Here is a 22,956-nt window from a genome sequence, read left to right as displayed (position 1 = left end):
GCTCTTTTAAGAATGTCTCTGCGGTGAAAAAAGAAATAAAATCACAAAATTTTTGTAGTCGTACTTTGTTTCCATTTACTTCATCGGAAAAGCTGGAGCGAAGGAAAAGGCAATTAAGTTCTTTTAGGTTTGTGTTACGCGTTGACCGTAAGCAGGTTAGCCATCTCGATTCCTGATTGGCCATTTTGAAACTATGGAGAAACAAAGAGGTCCAAATCTCCAAATTCTCTATTAGCAGGGTCCCATTTGGTAATTTGCCTTGGGGTCCTTTATCAATACCTGTCGCTTTCTTCTTTAATTTCACTCTTAGTATTCCCATGCAGCTCGAGAAGACGAGAACCATGCCAATTTTTCAATTCAATTCTGAGCCATTGCATTAATATTGTATTAATTACCAGTCGGCTACTACTATTTCAAATAGGTTCCTGTTCAAATTAAAATTTTGGCCGGAGCTGTCTCCATTAAAGCCATCGCTTGACAACACTCTCCAAATCTACACATTTTGATGAGCATCTACCTACTCACATACACACACACAAACAAAACTAGTTCATCTTCAAATTTAATATAATAGCTAGAAACGAGCTCCAATACTGCCTCCTCCTTCCTACGTGTTGACATCTTCCTCCATCTTCGCATGCAATCTTTAAGCCTTTTCAATGCCCTTCAACTAATCCTCTGCACACCTTCTCGTCCTGCATTAACAATGACTCACTGCATCTAATCACTGTTCCGTTCATGTATATATATTTACACACAGACAGTCAATCACTTCGTCTGCGGCCACAATTCCCTTCTCTCTCGTGGAAGAGTCTTCATGGAGCTCCTTCTCATGGTTTTCGCACTTTTGGTATTGACTTCTCCGGCTATCGTTGCTCCGGCCATGAGCAGAGCAGTTGAAGGTGGCGTCGTCGATGAGAAGAGCTACTACTCCCCACGTAATTCATCATGACTTCGTCGATCGGTTTCTGCTTTGTTTGGGGATCGTAATTTTATGTTGTTGCATTCATTCGTGCGTGCGTGCAGCTTCGCAGAGGACGCCGTGCGAGGCTCTGCCGTCTCACGGCAGTGGTGGACATGGCGCAGCGCCATCACGCAGGCCACCGTCGGTGCCTCCGCAGGGGGGTGGAGGATGCTATTGCTCACCGCCAGTGACCACCACTCCTCCTCCACTAGTTGGGCCGGTAATACCAAGTCCGCTCGTGCCTCTCGCGCCACCGACTCCGACGTTGCCTGTGATCCGGGCGCCGCCACAGCCTCTGGTCCCCGTCGACCCTAACATCTTTCCCTTCACTTGCGAGTAAGATCACAATTAACAATTTGTCTGCAAAACATATATAATATTAACAATATTGGATTAGATTCTATTGGTTGGATTCATGTCAGGTTTGATTTTGATAACCATGCATGCAGCTACTGGGGCACGCACCCAGCGGTCATATGGGGCTTGGTGGGCTACTGGGGCACAATCGGCGCCCTCTTCGGCCTCCCGGCTGCTGCCGCTTATGGCACCGACCTCAGCCTCCCAGCGGCCCTGTCCAACCCTCGCACTGACGGCATCGGAGCGCTCTACCGCGAAGGAACTGCATCGATGATCAACTCTTTAGCCAGCCACAGCTTCCCCTTCAGCCCGGAGCAAGTGAAGGCATCATTCAACGCGGCTGTCGTCTCCGACGAGGCTGCGGCGCGTCTTCAAGAAGGCCAACGAAGGACATCACAAGCACTATTAGCTGTTAATTACGTGTTAACCCCTGAATTAATGATTAGGATCGGACTACATGTGGATTAATTAGTAGTTGTATTCCTCGTTTAGTTTGTTGATTTTCTTAAATTAGTGTATGCATGCAGTTTGTAGCTAGTATTAACCAGTTCATGTGGTTAATTAAGAACAACTTTTCTGAAAAAAAATCTTAATTTACTATGTTATAAGAACATCTTTTGTGTCAACAGAATAAATTATATAGAACAAACATAAACATCAAATGTAAATAATAATACTTACACCTTCAAACAACTCTAGAAAGACGTATCTTGTTGTGAGGCGAATGGCAGGGCAGTTCTCCCTTGGCAAGAACAGCAAAGGCCCTTTCTAATTTACTAGTTCACTTGGCCTTCCTGCCAAAGGAAAACTACACTGTGATTCTTAAACCTCACACGAAACTAATCCTTCTTTTTCTTCCCCTTCTTCATGTTGTTGCTCATGGAGGTTCACTGCCATTACTGCAAGTCTTGCACCTTCCTCTTATATCAGCAAGCGAGGTGAGAAGGAGTACCCATGGATTTGGATATGCCACAGGATATAGAACAATTCTTTGGACCTCCTTTTCAACCTCCCTTTCTCTTTTATTTTCTGTCATGGATCTCATTCTCTTAACCCCACTTTCTTCCATAAGAAACCACCTTCATTTCTAGCTTCAACACACCTGTCAATGTCTTTATGACATGAAACCATCAATCTCGGTGTCGAGTCGAGAATGCATTGTGATCAGAGTTGTCGTAAAATGTTGTCAATCTTGTCTGAAAGTGGAGAAGATAACGTACTGGATAGGTGGTTCTGCTATTGACCTTGTGAAGACTCTGAGTTGGCAAAAAATGACTTCGGGCGGTCCTGCGTGACAAAAAGAACGTCAGCAGCCGGGCCAGGGAAGAATCTCTAGCGCAAATATTCCGACGCTCAAGTCAGTGATCGATCGAGTAGAAAACAATGAACGGTTGATGCATAATGTAGCGTATGCATAGTGTTCGTGTACCTACACCTGTAAATGCAGACCTCTTTTATAGTGTTACTATTTCCTCTATGCATAAATCTTGATGCATTGCTAAAAATTGACAATTATAATAATGTTCTGACATCTTTTCCAAAATGAATCCACAATCTTTGTATTTTGTAGGATAAAAACTTCTAGTGCACATCTGGTATAAAGAATATTCTCTTGATTCTCTGACAGTTGTCGTACAAAACGACAAAGAGGAATGTTAGGTCGTTGGGTTGAGGGGCCCTTAGCATACTTCTCTGGCAAACCGACTGAGTCCCTTCTGTAGTCCGATCCGATGTCGCATTGAGAAGCGGTCAGGTCGGATTTAAGGAATGTTCTCCGGGACTTGGATTCCCTCGGCCTCTCTGTTTGACCAAAGAGTTCAGTCGGACCAAGTGTCTAGCTTGCTCGATCGGACATAGGTCGGATTAGTCAAATCACCTAACCGAAATAGTTGACCTTGTCATCACGAGTGACACTAGGGGCTCAGCTCAAGGTTTCATCAGTATTGATTGACTCGGACCCGATCGGACAAGGGATCGGATTACCAATCGACCGAGATGATCGACCACGCTGGCCTAAGTGTTAACCCCTCCTGGACTTTGACCGTCATGTCAGCCTCCCTTATGGACTTTGACCCGACTTTTAAGGGCCCACATCATATGTCGTATCACAAGCCTCTCCTTCAAGTCTAGTCAAAAGAGGTTATAGGTCCGACTAACTAGACACTTGTGTTGCTTGTGTCTTATCCTCTGATCAGACATTTGCTCCTTGTTCTGTCGTTCGGCTCAAACTAATGTTATGCTTAGCTACTGGTGTTTCTGGGGTCCGTTGTTTCCCGACCGGGTGTTCACTCTCTGTATCATCACTGGGCTCGAGCTGACGTCACACTAGTGTCTCGGAAATAGGGCATATCACTTATCATCAATGCTGAACATGATGAGCTTACCTTTTTTTCATAAGCTTGTTTATTGCTCTCCTCCTCATAAATGTGACATGTATCTTGTTGTCACGTGTCACACGCCTGTGAAAAAATATATATAAAGTGATAGGAGGTGACTGTTGAGATTCGATATGACTTCTGGCAGTTGAAATTCAACGATCCAGATTAATCCTTTCTTGTCCATCCCCTTGATCGGATGGCTCTCAGATGCCGCCACTAGGGTTTTTAAGGTTATAGTCTCTGACTCAACTTCATCGTTTTCGCATTTTGCTCTTGATATTCTTCTTCCTCTCCTTTCGTTATTGGCAGCGATTGATCAAGTCTTTCATTTTTATCGTAAGTTCTTTTTCTTCCTTCCTCCGTTCACCTTTCTTCTCATTTCATGGCCTTCGCTCCTTTTGCTATCTATGGGCTCTGGTGCACTTCTATAGCCTCTGATTTCAATGGAAGGGAAATGGACTAGATGCGTCTCACTTACCATCTGCCCTCTGACCATCACATCATCATCCCCTCTGGCCACGATCATCCCAATCTCCCTTCGACAGACTATGTCACTTTTTTCAAGGACTAGTTCCTTGTCGACCTTCATTTTCCTTTGCATCCTTTTTTTCACCGATATTTGTAATTACTTTCATATCCCCTTAAACAGTGGACCCCTAATTCTATCATATTACTATGCGAGATTATAGTACTGTTCCATTTTTACCAAGTCTCAACCCCTAAATCTTTCATTACTTCTACAATTCAAAAAAGTCAAAGTCGGGCATCTTCATCTTTCAAGCTCGAGTGGGCGCTATATTTTTTGATAAAATGTCTTCATCCAACAAAAGCTAAAAGTCCCACTACTTTTACATCCGACTGGCTCCTCTAGTAGCTTTCCCGACCAGCTAGCAAATGGAGTTGCTCAACCCTCCTGAGCTGGGAGTGTACCGATGAAAATTGGTTTACCTCACAACCTCCGCTCAGCTGTCTAGTCTGAAATTTCATATCCATAAGTTGTTGCTGGAGGGTGTGTTGTATATGTTTGGGTTGAGCCCCATCCGAATCCGGCTACTCGACAGCTTCGATGAGAAATTTTAGTCTCCTTTTGTTGTTGAATCTAACTGATTTCTTTTTATGTTTTGCAGGTAAAACAATGTGGAAGGTTTGTCTCCGGAACTCCACCAAATTGCAAGACGAAGAGATGGGCACCCGAGGTGAGGCCAAAATGGCCAATCATAGGCTTATGTCAATCAGCTCGACCAAGGAGCCAACCGGTGAAGAAAATGCTAGTCAAGTCGAGGGAAGTGACACGGCTGCAAATACAGAGGAAATCCTGCCTCTTAGGCCCTCTATGCTGTTGGTGGTGGTTCCTTCCGAGTCCGCAACTTCGGACAAACCATTACTCTAATGCAGAGGCACATGAGACATCGATCGACCACACCCGCTCAATCAACCACACCCGTGCAGCAAATCTCCACCGAAGCTCCGTTTGTGCTTCCAACATCTGAGCGAGGAGAGAGCTCGACCTCGTCCATTCCTAAAATTGCAGCCGATTGTTACCCACTCCTGCCTCATACGAGCGAACGTCCTAGCAAGTTCATCATAGAGAGGCTGAGCAGACAGCCTAAGCCAAAGAAAGATATCGCCATGCTATGGCTACCTTCACAAGAGTGGCTCTCCACCAGTTCTTCGGGCTCACTTGCCCCCAAGCACACCATAAAAATACAAGGCCAACCAGCTCATACTTGAGCTGATTCTCGAGCCCACATGGCCAAGAGCTCGCTGGAGGAGCTTGTTGATCGGTTTTCCCAAGACATCACCGGGGTAAGATCCTTATAATATTATACATTTATTTTTCTCCTATGCTTCTCTTTACTTTTCCCTTGCTTCACCAGTTCTAAGTAGCCGGTCTATCTATGTGCCCAAAAATGGCAAGGCTGAGTCATGAATACCAGAACCTGAAGAACTCGGTCGGGGGAGCAAGCACTTCTCAAGTCCTGGTCGATCAACTTGAAGCACAAAAAGCTCAACTAAAGGGAGAGTTGGAGAGCCTATCAGAGCTACTATTAAGAGCCGAGCGGGCTCTTACAATAGAAAAAGATAAGGGCACGAATAGGCAGTCAAGATCGAAAGGCTCCAGAAATAGTTACACACTTCCAATGCTCACCTTCGATCAGAGAATGCTTGGAAAATCAAAGCTATAGAAGACCTGGACCTGAAAAACAAAGAAGCCCGAATTCTTGCCAAGAAACTCAAAGAAATAGAGGCTACCCTTATCTCTGAGCAAGTCAACCGAACGGCCGAACTTACTGTCAAAGACCTTCATCTCAAAGAGAAACAACAAGTCGTAGATGCAAAGGACGTACAGCTGGAGGCCTTACAGGCCGAGTTAGAAGCTTCGAAGGCTGACTTGGCAAGATACAAGGCATGGGAGCCCGAACGGCTAGAAACTTTTAGATTAGAATATCTGCACTCAAAGGATTTCAATGTAACGCTTGTTGATTGGACTTCTAAAATGTTCGGCTACAAAGCAGAAACTAGAAAGGAACATCAAGCAGCTAAGGGAGGGAGGATATCTAACGGCAGACATCCCAAGGTACTTCATATGTCGCCAGAAGATCTTAGAGAACATTCCTGGTGACACTTTCCCCGACTTTGCTTGATACCTTTATAAGAAATTTTTACTTTGGCTTTGTAAATAACTTGAGAACTTATGATATTTTTTGCTATGTATATTTTGCCTATGCCTTTGAAGATTATTTCTTAGTCTTATGTTATATGTCCTTTTCCTTAGCGTAGTGCTACTTCACCGGCTTAAATCCATGTAAGTAAGATTTGAACTACAGTCGGCCTGTGCAAGTAACACTTCGATTGCATAGGAAACTTCAAACAGAAGGCCATTGAAGTGCAGGCTCGGGTGAAATCACACTTATAATTCAGTTCCAAGACTCGAGAGTCTGGAACTAAACTTAGGCACATGAACAAGCACATTTATAATTCGGTCGATTGGTGCGAAAGTCTGGGACTTGGGCGTGAGAGCAAGCTCACTTATAACTCAGTCGATCGACGCGATAGTCTGCCACTTAGGCATGAGAGTAAGTTCACTTGTAACTCGGTCGAACGACATAAGTTTAGGGCTTGATCGTGAGAGTAAGTTCACTTATAACTCAACCAATCGACACGAGTCTGGGATTTTATCGTGAGAGCAACCTTACTTATAACTCAGTCAATCGCTATGAGAGTTTAGGACATAGGCGTAGAGTAAACTCACTTATAACTCTATCGATCGATACGAGAGTCTGAGATTTAGTCGTGAGAGCAGACTCACTTATAACTCAGTCAATCAGCATGAGACTTTGGGACTTAATCGTGAGAGTAAGCTCATTTATAACTCGATCGAACGACACAAGAGTTTGGAATTTAGTCGTGAGAGCAAGCTCACGTATAACTCGACCTATCGACATGAGAGTCTGGGACTTAGTCGTGAGAGCAAGCTCACTTATAACTTGATCGGTCGGCTTGAGAGTCTTGGACATAGGTGTGAGAGCAAGCTCACTTATAACTCGGTCGGTCTGCTCGAGAGTCTTGGACATAGGTGTGAGAGCAAGCTCACTTACTCGGTCAATCAACACAATAGTCTGAGACTTAGTTGTGAGAGAAAGCTCACTTATAACTCGGTTGAATGACACAAGAGTCTGAGACTTGGTCGTGAGAGCAAGCTCACTTATAATTTGGCACGAGAGTCTAGGACTTAACTGTGAGAGCAAGCTCACTTATAACTCGGCCGAACGGCACAAAAATCCGGGACTTGGGCATGAGAGCAAGCTCACTTATAACTCGATCGAACGACACGAGAGTTTGAGACTTGGTCATGAGAGCAAGCTCATTTATAACTTGGCCGAACGACACGAAAGTCTGAGTAATAAGATTTTCAACTCAGAATTTGTTTGCATTTTTATTTAACACAAACATTTAACGAGATACATATTTATGCAATATAAGCATACACCTAAGTGCTATAGGGTTATAGATGATTCGCACTTCATGGCCAATCCAGATTTTTTCCTTCAACGTCTTGGAGATAATAGGAACTTGGGGCGAGCTTTTGTACAATCCTATACGGTCCGCCCAATTGTGGCTTCAACTTGCTTGCATCGCCGACCGGCTTGACTCGCTTCCATACCAAATTGCCTACTTGAAAAAATCTTAGAATGACCCTTCGATTGTAGTTTTGCTTCATCATCTGACGATACACCATCATCTGAGTGGCAGCTTTATCTCTGATTTCGTCTACCAAATCGAGCTTTATGAGGCGCCGACCAAAATTATCTTCATCGTATAATTACGTCCAATCAGACTCCATGCCAACTTCCACTGGTACGACTGCTTCTCCGCCATAAACTAGGTGAAAAGGGGCTACACCCGTGGCCTCTCATGGTGTAGTGCAATAAACCCACAAAACATTAGGCAATTCATCAACCCAACTTCTTCCAACATGATCGAGCCTGGTTTTGAGTCCTCTGATGATTTCCCTATTAGTGACTTTAGCTTAGTCGTTGCTATGAGGATAAGTCATGGAGATAAATGCTTGTCGAATGTCGTAACTTGAGCAGCATTCTTGAATCTTTCGTCCTTGGAACTGTCTTCCATTGTCCGAGACGAGCTTGTAAAGAATACCGAATCGGCATACAATATTCTGCCACAGGAACTTGATGATCATCCGCTTGGTTATCTTGGCTAACGCCTTGACTTCCATCCATTTGAAAAAATAATCCATCGCTACTAGGAGAAATTTTCTTTGATCGAACGCCATCAGAAAGGGTTCTACGATATTTATATCCCACTGGTCAAACAGATAGGAGACAACTGAGGTCTTCAATAGTTATGTAGGGTGGTACGAAATGTTTTGATATTTTTGGCATGATAAATAACTTGTTATTAGCCAAGCCGAGTTCGTCTACAAAGTGGGCTAAAATACCCAGCAAGTAGAATCTTTTGAGCGAGTGACCAACCACCCGGATGACCTCCACATGAATCATGATGTACCTATTGGAGAATATATTGTACATGGTCCGGTCTAACTCAAGTAAAGGACGATAAAAGTCTCTCTTGTATAAGTGGTCTCCTACCAATGTGAAACGACTGGCCCGCTTCTTGATTATCCGTCCTTGCTCTCGATTGGATGATAAAATTCCTTACTGGAGAAACGAGATTAACGACACTCTCCAATCGCTCTGCAATTTTGACTGGGCCTACCTTTCAATGTGAACTATCAGCAATACGTGCTCCACAGGCTTATCCAGAGTCCAAGGCACTAAAGAACTAGCCAACTTTGCTAACTCGTATGCCTTCTGGTTCTTTGCTCCGAAGATTTTCTGTAATGTCACCTCTTGAAATTCTGCCTTCCATTTCTCGAATGCCTCCACATATAACCTTAGTCGTTCATTGTTAATCTCAAAATTGTCTGACAACTACTGAGCTGCCAACTGAGTTTGAGTAGATCAGGACTAAGGAAGCTCCCACATGCTTTACTGCCTGCAAACCGACTATTAATGCTTCATATTCCACTTAATTATTGGTAACCCGATACTCTAGCCGAACGAACAATTGCATTCAATCTTCACGAGATGATATTAGAAGAATCCCGACTCCACTACTTTGCCGAGTGGACAACCCGTCTACATAAATTTTTGAAGTCTCTTCTAGCTCGGGGCTTTATATCTGTCACAAAATCGGCTAAAGCTAAAGCTTTGATGGTCGTTCGAGGATAATATTGTATCTTATACTCGCTGAGTTCAATGGTTCACCTGATCAATCTTCTGGAAGCTTTCAAATTGATGAGCACCCGCCCCAAAGTACTGTTGGTTAATACCATGATTGGGTGTGACAAAAAGTAACGACGCAACCTCCGAGTGGCTAAAACTAGTTGGCATGCTAACTTCTAGAGTGCGATATAGTAACACTTAGCATCTTTTAATAAGTGACTTAAAAAATACACAGGCTGTTGCATTTTGTCGTCTTGCCTCACCAACACTAATCCAACGGCCTTTCAGTGGCGGACAGGTACATCTAGAGTGGGTTACAAACAATGGGCTTTGCAAATACAAGTAAAGCGGACAAATAATCTTTGAGCCCCTCTAGTGTCTTATTACACTCAGCATCCCAATGAAATTTGGTGGATCAATAAAGTATTTTGAAGAATGGTAAACTGTAATCAAACAACCTTGAGATGAATCAAGATAAAGTCGTAATTTATCCAGTCAGGCATTGTGCTTCCTTCAGATTGCACGGAGAGACCATGTCTCGGAGAGCTTGTACCTTGCTTGGGTTGACTTCAATTCCCCGCTCTGTCACGATATAGCCGAGGAAGTGTTCACTCTTGGCCCCGAATAAGCACATGTCAGGGTTAAGCTTGAGTCCGTATTTTCTCAAGATTCGGAACATCTCATCTATGTCTACACATAGATCGGTCACTCAGAGAGACTTAATTAGGATATCATCCACGTACACCTCCATGTTTCTGTCGATCTGCCTTCAGAACACTTTATTCATAAATCGTTGATGTTGTCTCTGCATTCTTTAGTCCGAATGACATAACGTTATAGCAATAAGTTCCTTCAGCAGTGATGAACTAACCTTTTCTTGGTCTTTTCTAGTCAGAGGGATCTGGTAGTACCCCTGATATACATCCAACATGCATATCAACTCGCAGCAGGCAGTTGAGTCCCCCACTTTGTCGATGTACGACAGGGGGTAATAGTCTTTTGGGCACGCTTCATTTAGATCCTTGAAATTCATGCAAACTCGCCATTTGTTCTCTAACTTAGACACCAACGCCACATTTGTTAAGCAGCTCGGGAATTGTACTTCACGGATGTGCCCGACTTTTAGTAGCTTGTCCACCTCTGCTCGAATGATTTGGTTTTGCTCGACCCCAAAATCTTGCTTCCTATGTTTGACAGACCGAGCGTCCAAACAGATGTGGAGCACATGCTCCATTACTATTGGTGATATACACGTAAGTTCTTGAGGCGTACAAGCGAAGACATCAATATTACGTATTAAACACGCGATCAGCTCGATTTTTTTGTTCCTAGCTTAGATCGGCTACTACTTTAGTGGTGGCCTCCGATCGGCTGAGGTGAATTTACACTTCTTTTTCTTCATAAACCAGCGTCAGGGGAGCTTCTTGGATGCGGTTAACTTCCACTCGCTGAGTCTTCCGAGCGACGCAAGCTTCAGTCTTTACTACATCCACATAGCACTTATGTTTTACCAATTGATCTCCTCTTGCCTCACTGACCAAGTCGTCAACCGAGAATTTGATCTTTTGACAGAATGTAGAGACGATGGATCGGAACTTGTTCAGTGTCGGTCGGCCGAAAATTACGTTGTAAGCTGAAGGCATCCACTATAATAAAAGTTGATCGGCGAGTCCTCATTAAGGGCTCTTCTCCCAAAGAGATAGTCAATCGGAATTGTCCGATCGGCTGTACCTCGTTGTTGGTGAATCTGTATAGAGCATTATCATTAACTGGAGCTCCCTTTTATCTATTTGTAACTACTCAAATGCCTTCTTGAAAATGATGTTGACAGAACTTCCTATGTCAATGAAAATGTGATGTATGCTATAGTTGACTATAACAACCTCGATGATTAAAGCATCATTATGGGGTATTTCCACCCCATCTAAGTCTTTGGAATCGAAATTGATCTCTGGCCTCTGCACTTGCTCTCGGCTGCATCCGACTGCATGAATCTCCGGTCGGTGGACATGTAACTTCTAGGCCAGATTGGAATCACCATCGATCGAGCTGCCAACTATCATCTTAATGTCACCCTGGGCGGCATTACAATGATTTTCTTCTTCTCGGGTAAGTTGGCATGGTGGCTCAACGGGCGCTTGGCCTGGAGATCAATCATTTCTTTGCTGGGGTCGTTGCTGATTCCGATTAGCCCTTTCGGGGCTTCATCTTGGGGGTCTGTTCAGTTGACGATGACGTTGATGGTTAGGGGAAGGCGAACACTGGTGAAACCCCTGATTGGCGGCTCACCACATCTCTTGGTTATATTGATAATAGCTTCTGTATTGTGGGTGTCCAATTGGTGGTAGGTGCAAACATTGGAGTCCATCGGTGAGGCTCGGGGAATCACATCCTCTCATCCTTTACATGCTGGATTGCATTCAGCCTTTGCTTGTGATGATGCAATGGATGACCCGATCGAGACCCTTTAGGCGAAAAAGTATGAGGAACTTAGCGTCGGGGACAAAAATAGTAGTTGAGGCTGCCACTTCGTTTTTCTTAGCGGATTGAGCTTGTTCCACATTAATGTACTTAGTTGCTCATCCTAGTGGGTGGTCGAAGTCTCTTCGGGGTTTCTTGATGAGAGATCGAAAGAAATCACGATCTGTGAGCCCTTGGGAGAAGGCACTCACTAAGATCTACGGAGTGGCCGAGGGAACATCCATAGTCACTTAGTTGAACTTCTTAATGTATGCCATCAATATCTCCTTGAACCCCTGTTTGAGGGAAGATAAGCTCAAAGTGGTCTTGTGATAGCGGCGGTTGCTGACGAAGTGATGGAAGAATGCCTTGTGAAAATCCTTGAAGCAGCAAATGGACTCGACCGGGAGTCGGTTGAGCCATCTCTATGCCGAGCCAAAGATAGTGGTGAGGAACACTCGACACTTATCTCCGTCTATGTATTGATGGAAGATAGTCGCATTCTCAAATTTAAGCAAGTGGTCCTCCGAGTTGGTTAATCCTCCATATTCTCCGATCGTTAAGGATCAGAAGTGGTTCAGTAATTTGTCCTCCAAAATTTCTTGGGCAAACGACACCTAACCCGCTCAAGGGATCCGGTAGCTATTAGAGCTTCTCCCTTTCGGAGGTCCCGAACGGATGCATCTCCAAAGGATGATACTTGGGGCCTTTCTGCTCGTCCCAGATCATCGAATAGCTTGCAGAATAGTGCCTTGTGATACACAATAGGGGAGGGCGGCAGGGCGGTAAGCTGATCTGATGCGCAGGTGCCTACACAATCCACCTAGAGGAGGAATTGGTTGGCACCCGGTCGGCCCTTCCACTCGGGTCCCTTGCTCAGTATGAGGGTTTGTCATTGATACAGCCGGGTTATTCAGCAAAGGACCCCCAACTACTGCTTCTTGTTGCATGAGCCTCTGTGCATGGGCAATTATTTGCAGCTCCAAATCTTCTTATAACAAAGTTACTGTAGTAGTTGTCTAGTCTCGTCCATCTTCACATTTCATATTCAGGTGAAGATTCATACAAACGGTGTCAAATTTAATCATGTCTGAAAGTAGAGAAGATAACGTATTGGGTAGGTGACTCTCCTATTGACCTTGAGAAGACTCTGAGTAGACAAAAAAATAACAACAAGTGGTCCTGCGTGTGAAAAAAAGTCAACAACCAGACTAGGGAAGGATCTCCGGCGCAGGCACTCCAATGTTCAAGTCAAAGACCGAATAAAAAACAATGAACAGTGGATGCATAATGTAGCATATGCGTAGCGTTTGCGTACCTGTGTCTATAGATGGAGACCTCTTTTATAGTGTTAGTATTTCGTTTATGCACGAAACTTGATGTATTGCTAGAAAAAGGACATACCATAATAATACTCTGACATCTTTCCCAAAATGAACTCACCATCTCTATATTTTGTAAGGTAGAAAATTCTAGTGCATAGCTAGCATAGGGAATATTCCCTTGATTCTCTTATAGTTGTAGCACAAAATGACAAAGATGAACGTTCCGCCATTGGATTGAGGAGCCCTTACATACTTAGCTGGCAAACCGACTGAGTCCCTTCTGTAGTCCGATCGGATGTCGTTTACAAAAGCGGTCAGGTCGGATTTAAGGAATGCTATCCGGGAATCGGTCTTCACTTGGCCTCTCTACTTGGCCAAAGAATTCGATCGGACCAAGTATCCAGCTTGCCCGATCGACCAGATCACCTGACCAAAATAGTTGACCTTGTTATCCCGAGTGATTCTAAGGACTCAGCTCAGAATTTCGTCAATATTAAGAGACTCAGGACTCGATCGGACCTAGGGTCCGATCGGATTACTACTCGGCCGAAATGATCGACGACACTAGCCCGAGTATTGACCCTCCTTGACTTTGACCACCATGTCAACCTCCCTTCTGAACTTTGATCCGACATTGGGGGCCCCCACCTCATCTACCGTATCAGTTGTCATTGATGGCTAACTCTGCACTCATGCGCTCAGTCGGAGTGCTAATAGCTGATGAAAAGGCATTCCACTTGTAATGGCACAGAGCATCCCTTGGCACCTTCCATCCTTAACTGTTTGGTGTCGATCTCCAGATGCTTTGTGTTTGCTAATCTCATCCAGTTTTTCATCAATAAAAATCTTGTATCCTGTGTGTGTATATATATATCACTTCGCAACTATTTGAAACAGGTGAGCATTAGTGATACTCGTGCGATGGAAGTGAACAGTGAGGGAATCTTCCAAGTATATGACCTGCATTCTAAGTGAAAGCTCCTGGCCATGGAGAACATGCCTTGGCATCTTCCAATCTATGCATTTTTCAATTCATATATTGTGGCCAAGAGCATAAACACTCGGAAAAGACATGATTGGATGATGATATATATCAGATAGAATGTCATTACAGTTACTCATTCGATAATAACTATATGAATTTCATCTTGCAATCAAATAAAATGTATTGAATCCAGTACCACTCTACAGAAGGAAGTTATCTTAGAAGAATATTTACCAGGGAATATTGCCCAATTATTGCTAAGTTAGAGCCTATGCCTCCTAATAGATCAAAAGTTACATATTTAACAAAAAACAAAGTTATTAAATCTATGTACATGTCATGCATGGTATTTGAGGTTTTCAAAACCCATATCCTCATTGTTCTTGATTTTTTTGATCATGTTGATAACACCAAAACCGCCAGCAATAAAAGAGAGGCATCACGAGTGGCGACAAGCTGGTCATTCAATATATGCTTTGTTTGATGGATGAATAGATTCATTGCATAATAAAATCAGAGGTTTCACTCACCTAAAGTGATGGCACTAATAAAGATCATCGAAGCGAGAATGAAGATGATAAGAGAAGCCCTCCCAATTAGAAGGATCAATCTCCTTACTATGTGTTGCCCCACAAAGGCAGCAACTGTGGCCACAAGGACAAAGTAGGTAGTTGCATAATCAAAAGCAATTTATTTTTCAATGAAGGTTTGAAAGATTAAATGATCCCTTTGTAATTGTAGCATAATACTGAGTAGAATACCATAGGGGACTGGAAAACATTTTAAAGGTAGTACTCAACGACAGACATGGATGACGAGAAAGTCATGGCAAAAACTTGCTGTTGCACTTGAAACCTGCAAAGTTTTCATAGTTAAGCATGGCAAAAGTTGCTATTGCACTTGACACAGTAATGTTCAGAAGCCAACAAATTTTTGTGACAACTTTAAAGATTACCAAATTACAAGGCAAGTCATATATTATTGGACAGATACCGATGTCTAGTTTCCAACAAAAAAAAATGGCGCTAAAAAATAATATTCCTATAGTAAGTTATGATCATTTTGATTGAAGTTTGTTAGGCTGGCTCGGGAAAGACTTAGGGGACGTTTGGTTCTTTCCTAGAAATAGGAATCGGAATGGAAATCATTGTATTGTGAAATGGGAATGAGTATGAGTATGGATATCACTCTTAAAAGCAATGTTTGGTTAGTTGCATATTTTCTATCGGAATAAATCAAAATTTCCTTTTTTACTCATAAAGGAAAATAAGAGAAAAAATTAGATGTGAGAGAAAGATGAATGTGAGAGAAAAATATGATGAAAGAGAATGATGAGAGAGAAATTATGATGAGAGAGAAAGTGTGATGAGAGAAAATGAAAAAAAAGAGTGTGATAGGAGAGAGTATGATGAGAGAAGATGAGAGAGAAAATATGATGCGAGAGAAAGTATGATGGGAGAGGATGAAGAGAGAGAAAATATAATAAAAAAAGATGAGAGGGTGTGTGATAAGAGAGATTGAGGAGAGAGAAAATATGATGAGAGAGAAAGTATGGTCAAAGAGAAAGTGTGATGAGAAAAAAGAGAATAGTGAGTGTGATGGGAGAGATTGAAGAGAGAGAAAGTGTGTTGAGGAAAAAAAAGGAGGGAGTGTGGCAAGAGAGATTGAGGAGAGAGAAAGTGTGTTGAGGAAAAAAAGGAGGGAGTGTGGCAAGAGAGATTGAGGAGAGAGAGTGTGATGAGAACGAAAGTGTGATGAGAAAAAAAGAGAAAAGAAAGTGTGATGGGAGAGATTGAGGAGAGAGAAAGTATGATGAGAGAGAAAGTGTAATGAGAAAAAAAGAGGAAAGAGAATGTGATAAGAGAGATTAAGGAGAGAGAAAGTGTGTAATACAATGATGAGAGAGAACAAGGAGAGAGAAGTGATATAAAAGAATAAATAAATAAATATATTTTGATATTTGATATTAAGGGAGAAAATTTTAGTTTTAGGTCAAGGGTATTTTTGGAATAAGAGAATATTTTGATTGATGAAAATAGGGTAATGACTCATTGAATGGGAGGTACATGGGAATGAGTCATTATCCAATTTTAAGGATTCATTCCCTTATTTGTATTCCTCTTTCTACAATCCAAACATTAACAATGACAATCAATGATTCTCATTTTCATTCCCCACTCCTATTCCCCTAAACCAAATGCCCCCATTGCTTAGGAAAAGACTTATTGCTCGGGAAATAATTGTTTGGGAAAATCTTATTGCTTGGAAAAAAATGAAACCACTCAAGAATCGGAAAGAATCAACATGCGTTTTGGTATTCTTGGTGATCTTCTTGGAACATGAAAAGGTTGAAGAGCCTTTAATACCCCTGTATGCTTTTTCATTATTAAACTCACTTTTATTTTCAAGACTTAGGAAATATAAATCTAATTGAATGAGTCCGTAGGAAATATAATCCGCATTTAATGCCATTAAAGGAACCTTATAAGTGAGTATTGAGTGCGCCTTATGTTACCTCCTATTTCTTCTACGCTTTTCAATGTTAAGTTGGTATCAGAGTTTTGGTTCCCAAGGGTTGGTCGTAGAAGACAAAGGTCAAATGGTGATGATCTTATAGCTCATCAAAGAGACCTTCATGATGTCGAGTTGGATGACTTTAAGAGACAAGTCAATGACTAAGCAACATCTCACACATGGAGAACCTTTGGAACATCATGTTGAGGGTCATGGTTCAGAGGCTGGTTATGCACATCAAAAAGTGGGTTTTAATCCATTTCATGGTAATGGAAATGATGATTCCAGTGATAATGGACGCTTTGCTGTAGACTGTTGAAATTGCAGGATTATTACTCTTGTTGAGGAAGAAGACGATAAGGAACCTTATAAGGCAGCACCAATCTACAATGAATACAATGAAGAAGGAAATATTATTTATGAAGACCATGGCAAATCTTTGGTGATATGGCATAGCCTCAATGCTACTTATGTTAAAGAAGATCATGTTGTCCCTTTCCAAGTGTAGTGTCTTCTCCATGAATTTCAAGTTGTGGTGCCAAAGAAAGAGGGTGTGTGGGTGTTTCCACAACTTTTAATGTTGTCGACCTTTCTCCTTATATTAAATCTAATTTTGATTCGAGGGTGAATCTTTCTCAATCAAGGGAGAATGACACATAAATATTCAGAAGTCATCAAATTTTTGTGTCAACTTCAAAAATTAATCAGCCGTTATTGGGAATAAATTATACGACAAGTCATATATCATTGGAAAGCTACAGATGTCTAGTTTCCAACAAAAAAAAACGGTGCTAAAAAATAATATTCCTACAGTATGTTATGACCATTTTGATTGAAGTCTATTATGCTGAAAATATTGCTCGGGAAAGAATATTGCACAGGAAAGAATTGCTCGGGAAAGACTATTTGCTCAAGAAATAATTGCTCGGGAAAGAATTATTGCTCGGGAAAAAATGAACCCACGCAAGAAACGGAAAAAATCAACCTGCGTTTTTGTATTCTTCGTGATCTTCTTAGAACATGAAAAGGTTGATGAGCCTTTAATACCCCCGCATGCCTTTTCATTATTAAACTCACTTTTTATTCTGCTTAGGAAATATAAACTTAATTTAATGAGGCCTTAGGAAATACAAACTGCATTTAATGCATTTTGACTCATCTTGGAGGGTTGTTCCATGTCTCGCCTATAAAGACTATCTTTATATTGTTGGAAGAGATTTGATTTTTGAGATTAAAATATATTTGAGCTTTTAAGTCTGTTAGAAGATTTATCTTCTTGTTATCGCTCTAAACTCTTGGTGGATTTCCTTGAGTGATGAGTATTGAGTGCGCCTTGTGAAACCTGTAAAGTTTTCATAGTTAAGCTTCCAAAGATCATACATTAAGCAATTGCTAATTGTCACTGATCCTGTCTAAAAGTGGTGAAGATGGAACACTGGGCAGGTGGTTTTGACATTGACCTGGAGATGGCCCTGCTAAGGAAAAGTGGTGACGCTGGGCACTCCTTTCGGCTCTTTTCTGCATACACGCGAAAAAACAAACAAGAGGTTAGGACGAAAACCGGGGAAGGGGTCACTAGAGTAGGCCCTCCGATGCTCAAGTCAGTAGATGACCGAGCGAAAAGTGAAGAAGATGAACAGTAAATATGAGTGCGTACTATAAAATTGGCTTAGAATGTATTGCGAACCTCACTAGTGGAGAGAACCCCCTTTTATATCACCTTTCATAACCTCTGTAATAATAAGACGACAAGGAATATTCGGTGTCAGAAGATGTCGAATAATGGAAGGTGTACAATCTGGAATTTGTACAGTTATCTTCTGAGGAATCTTCTATTATATGTATATAAACAACCTCATGTAACCTTCGCAATAATGATAGAAGTTGTATAGTCACCTTCGTAAGAAGGTTCCGTTGCAGGAATGTTTCAGATATTAAAATATTACCTGACAAATAACTGTTATTCTGACAATTTGTTGTAATTCCCTGATAATATTGTATATAGCCCGGCTGGATATTTGGACGAACAAGGTATCACGACGTCTCTATGTCTGACCGGATTTGTAATGAGAATTACCTTATGCATTTGCCTTGAGCATTCATAAATGAAACGAGAACAGAGCTTCGTAAACCCGATCAAACTTATAAATAGGAGCGTTGTACCTTTAAAAGGGGAGTTGAATCCCATAAGTCTGACCGGCCATAAGTCCGATCGGCAATATGCTCATAGGTTCATGCTGAATATTTGATAAGTAATGAGGAGCCAAGTCTTGCAGGTCCATTCAGCTCTAGGACCGACCGATCATATGATGGGAGATTGACTATCGGATAACAAAGCGCTCAGCCTCGTAAGTACGACCGACCTTGTAACGGTCGGATTTATACTAAAGGTTGTACTGCACTGTAGGACTAAATCTGTAAGCTGAGTGATATTGCAGAAGTGAGGATCCAGGTCCCGTACATTTGACCAGCGCATTAAGACCAACCTGCAATAGGCTGAGTGTTGCTTTATCATGCTGAGTATTGTTTGGTAATGGCTAAGAGTTGAGAAATGGGGGATCATCTTATAAGACCAAACGACCGTTGTGGTGGTCGGCTATATGTCGAGATGTACTGTAGTGTCAATTAAATGACTGGCATGTTGAGTGCCTTGTCTATTAAATTCCGACCTGATCTTAGTCCGTTTGGTTATATGTTGAGAGACTACCTTTGAAGGGTGAGCTATCTGGTGTATCCGACCGAAACATTAAGGTCGGCCGGGTTTATCCTGTATATCTTCAGCAATGAGCGGAATGACAAGTCTCTTAAATCCAACAGACACATTTGTGTCGTTGGACCATATACTGAGACTTATGTTTGACAAATGGGAAGTTGGGTTCCTTAAATCCGACCGGCCCTGAGGACGACCGGCTTTAAACATTGTAAGGCTAACTGTATACCGAGCGACTATTCATAAGTGGAAGACTAGATCCTTCCATAACCCGCTGTTTGGGAGGAGGTGAGTAAAGGGGAGGGAAAGGTAAACATGGGTAAAAAAAATTTTTACACTTGTTTGGGAGAGAGTGAGCCATGAAGGGGAAGGAGAGAGAAGGGTAAAGCTTCCCCTTGCATGCTCGGGAATCAGCGAAATTCCTTACACCCCAAATTGGGGTGTAAGGAAGGGTAAGGAAAAATTATCCCAATTTTATCCTTATTTATATTTTCACATGCAGATTTATTAAAAAATTAAGAGGATATTTTTGTAAATTTGTATATTTAACCTTCATTTCCATCCCTTTGAACTTTCCCTCCCTTCCAAACAAGGACAAGATAAATATATTACTTTCCCTCCCTTTCCCTCCCTTCCCTTTCCATCCCCTTCCATTAATGAACCTTACCTCACCCCATCCAAACAAAGGGTAAGTGGAGCACTAGATCCTTCAAGTCCGTTCGGATCTTTCAAGTCCGTCTGGATCTTGGGTCGGTCGTCTTCATACTGAAAGTCTTAGCGCTGAGTAATGAGCTAAGCCCTAATGAGGGTGACACTCTGACTGCCACCTCACCTTAACTTTGACTATTATCTCACTTTGACTTTGACTTTCACGTCACTTCTAGGTCCGTTTATAACATCCCGTATTAGTTACGATCAATAATTAACATGTTTTCCCCTTCCAAACATCCATATCCCATTTATGTTGATGACAAGTTCACTCCAGAAATGAGATTGCAGCTAATAATTTGTCAGCGCTGATTAATATGGTTAAAGAAGCCTGCGAATTGAATTAAATTCTACTGTAGTAAAGATGAACAAGACTGCAGGGCATGAAAAGTTAATGAAATGTTCGTTGAATACGGATTGCTGCGAGTGTTGTAAAGCTAATACTATTTATCAATCTCTCCCTTTGATTGGCTTGTTTACACTTTACAGCCTAACTATATATAAGTGTAATGGCCTTTTTCTATTGGCTAAACATGTTCTTTTGTTTGTTATTTCAACAAACTAATTAACTTCAAAAGAGGTCATGATCTAAGATAATTTCAACAAACTAGTTGGAGCATACCTCATAAAGCTAATCACTAATGTAATCATGAAGGCAACAAGAATCACCTGACGAGGGATGCCAAGTTCCAAGAATAATGGACCCAAAATAAAGCCACCTCCTAGACCGAGTAGCCCACCTACTATACCACCAACTATTTCGGACGAGCAGTATACCAACAATTGGCTAACTTTCAAGCTCAAACCTTGAACTCCCCTGGAAGCAATAACCTTGTCCCCTCTATATATACCAATTGCTTCATACAAAGTAACTGAAATTGAGATTGGAATCTGCCAGAAAATAAAGAAATAATTTCTCAAATATCACAAACTCCAAATAACTAAAAGGGAAGGAAAAGGAACTTCATCATACCTGTAGGAAGTTTAATATCCAGTACCATGTCGAACATGTAAACATGTAGCTGTAGAGTTCTGGAATAAAAAAACTGAATCAACTGCCTTCAATCACTTAGATTTATAGTCACAAAATAGTAGAACATGCAGTCGGTCTCTCACCTTTGTGATTTGCAATACAAGAAAAGATATCCATACAAACACTAGCAGGCCGAGCTCCTTCCAGTAAATATTTTGAAGGACTGAAACCTGCATCTGGAGAATTGAACTCCAGCAAGCTATAGTTGGCAGGATGAATTTCAATTTTCAAGAATGTGCTGGCATACTACCTCAACTTCTTCTGTCATTCTAGCACCTTTTTGTTCATTGTTAGTAGGAGCAGTAGGAAGAGGTTCATACTCGATGGTTTCGTCCTCTTCAACTAAGATGATAGCAATATTGAGAAAAATACCGATCAAAATTTAAAGAACAACGTCATTTATGCATCCTTACCACTGGGTACCAAGCGTTTAGCAGCCTCCTGAAATGGTAAACAAGCAGATCAGAGTTAATAAGTGTACAATATTGATTGAGAATTAAAAGGCTTTTACCACTTTTAAGTATTGTCTCGCTTTTCCATGTGTCAACACCTTTCATGAAAGCCTTGGTTGAGGTCCCTAAATTGTTCTAGCTAAAGAACATTAGAAAATATTCTTTCATCTATAACCGAAGAGTATGATCATCCACATTGAATGTTAATTTACCAAGAAATAGGACAATTAGGAGGACAGTGACCAGCCAATCAGGGAAGATAACATTAAAAATGGAGCCAATAATGATTCCTAGCACAAGCATGGGTTGAACGAGTAAAGCTAGGCCATAGTCAATGACGGGCATATCTAAAGATGGATGCCTCGACTTAAGGTTGTAGTAAACAGTAGCACCAGCTGCACCCATAATCATGCCTGCCCATGAACATTAAGATTTCAAAGAGTTCATCTAGTTACACGACCATACAAAAATTTAACCTCAATGACATAGAAAACACATGCCAAAAGAACACATTGATTAGCAATGGAACAAAAGGAATGCATGGAAAAATAAGAAGACATTGATTTGAGGGCAAAATTCCTTACACTTTGATATTTGCAGTAGCGGACTTGGGATCAAAACCTATGATCAGAGCGAGCATGGGCACAAAAAGTCCACCCCCACCAACGCCCGTCCAAAGAACCCAATCATGGAACCCACCACAATTTCCCACTCAAATTTCATAGGCTACCGTAAGAACAAACTTTCATCAATCACAAAAGGTGATCTATCTTGTGCGGAGAAACACACCAGAGAGAGAGATGATAGAAAAGGTTTGCCGGCCAAACAGGATTGTAAGAATTTGTATCATTCTGCCAGAGAAAATGAAACATCTTTGAAACATAGTTCGATTCAGCATCCTCTTCCTGAGCAATCTTTAAATCCCTTAACACCTCAATACCAAGGCTGCGATCCGACGACACCATCGCTAACGAAACCAGGAGGGCAGAGGCGAAAGAATCCGAGCATCGCCACAGACCCCGACCATTTCCATTCCATCTCCATGATTCCTCACATTTCCCCCGCTCTCCGCGATCCTGCACGCCAAAAGATACCAACATTGTCCACAAGCGCAGCGAAAGATCCTAGCTTCCCCGAATAAAAACTCACCGAGATAGGAACGGAAGAAGAAAGAAATTCCAAGGGCAAGAAAGGGGATGACAAGATAAGTAGAGGCCGAACGAAACCCTCGGGGAAAGAGAACATGGCGTAAAGAGTGGAGATTTCCATGCTATCTGCGTCCAGATATCGTGAATGTGATGACCTCACGATCTGTTATGCGCC

The 22,956-nt window shown here is 41.9% G+C and overlaps 1 pseudogene; it reads right to left on the bottom strand.

Moving 5' to 3' along the window:
• Positions 1-14,485: 14,485 nt before the first annotated feature.
• On the bottom strand, positions 14,486-22,956 carry LOC121975642 (annotated as a pseudogene).

This window comes from Zingiber officinale, chromosome 4B (genome assembly GCF_018446385.1).
Source record: "Zingiber officinale cultivar Zhangliang chromosome 4B, Zo_v1.1, whole genome shotgun sequence".
NCBI classification, from domain to species: domain Eukaryota; kingdom Viridiplantae; phylum Streptophyta; class Magnoliopsida; order Zingiberales; family Zingiberaceae; genus Zingiber; species Zingiber officinale.
The sequence above is the reverse complement of the archived record's forward strand: the minus strand, read 5'-3'. Positions and strand labels throughout refer to the sequence as shown.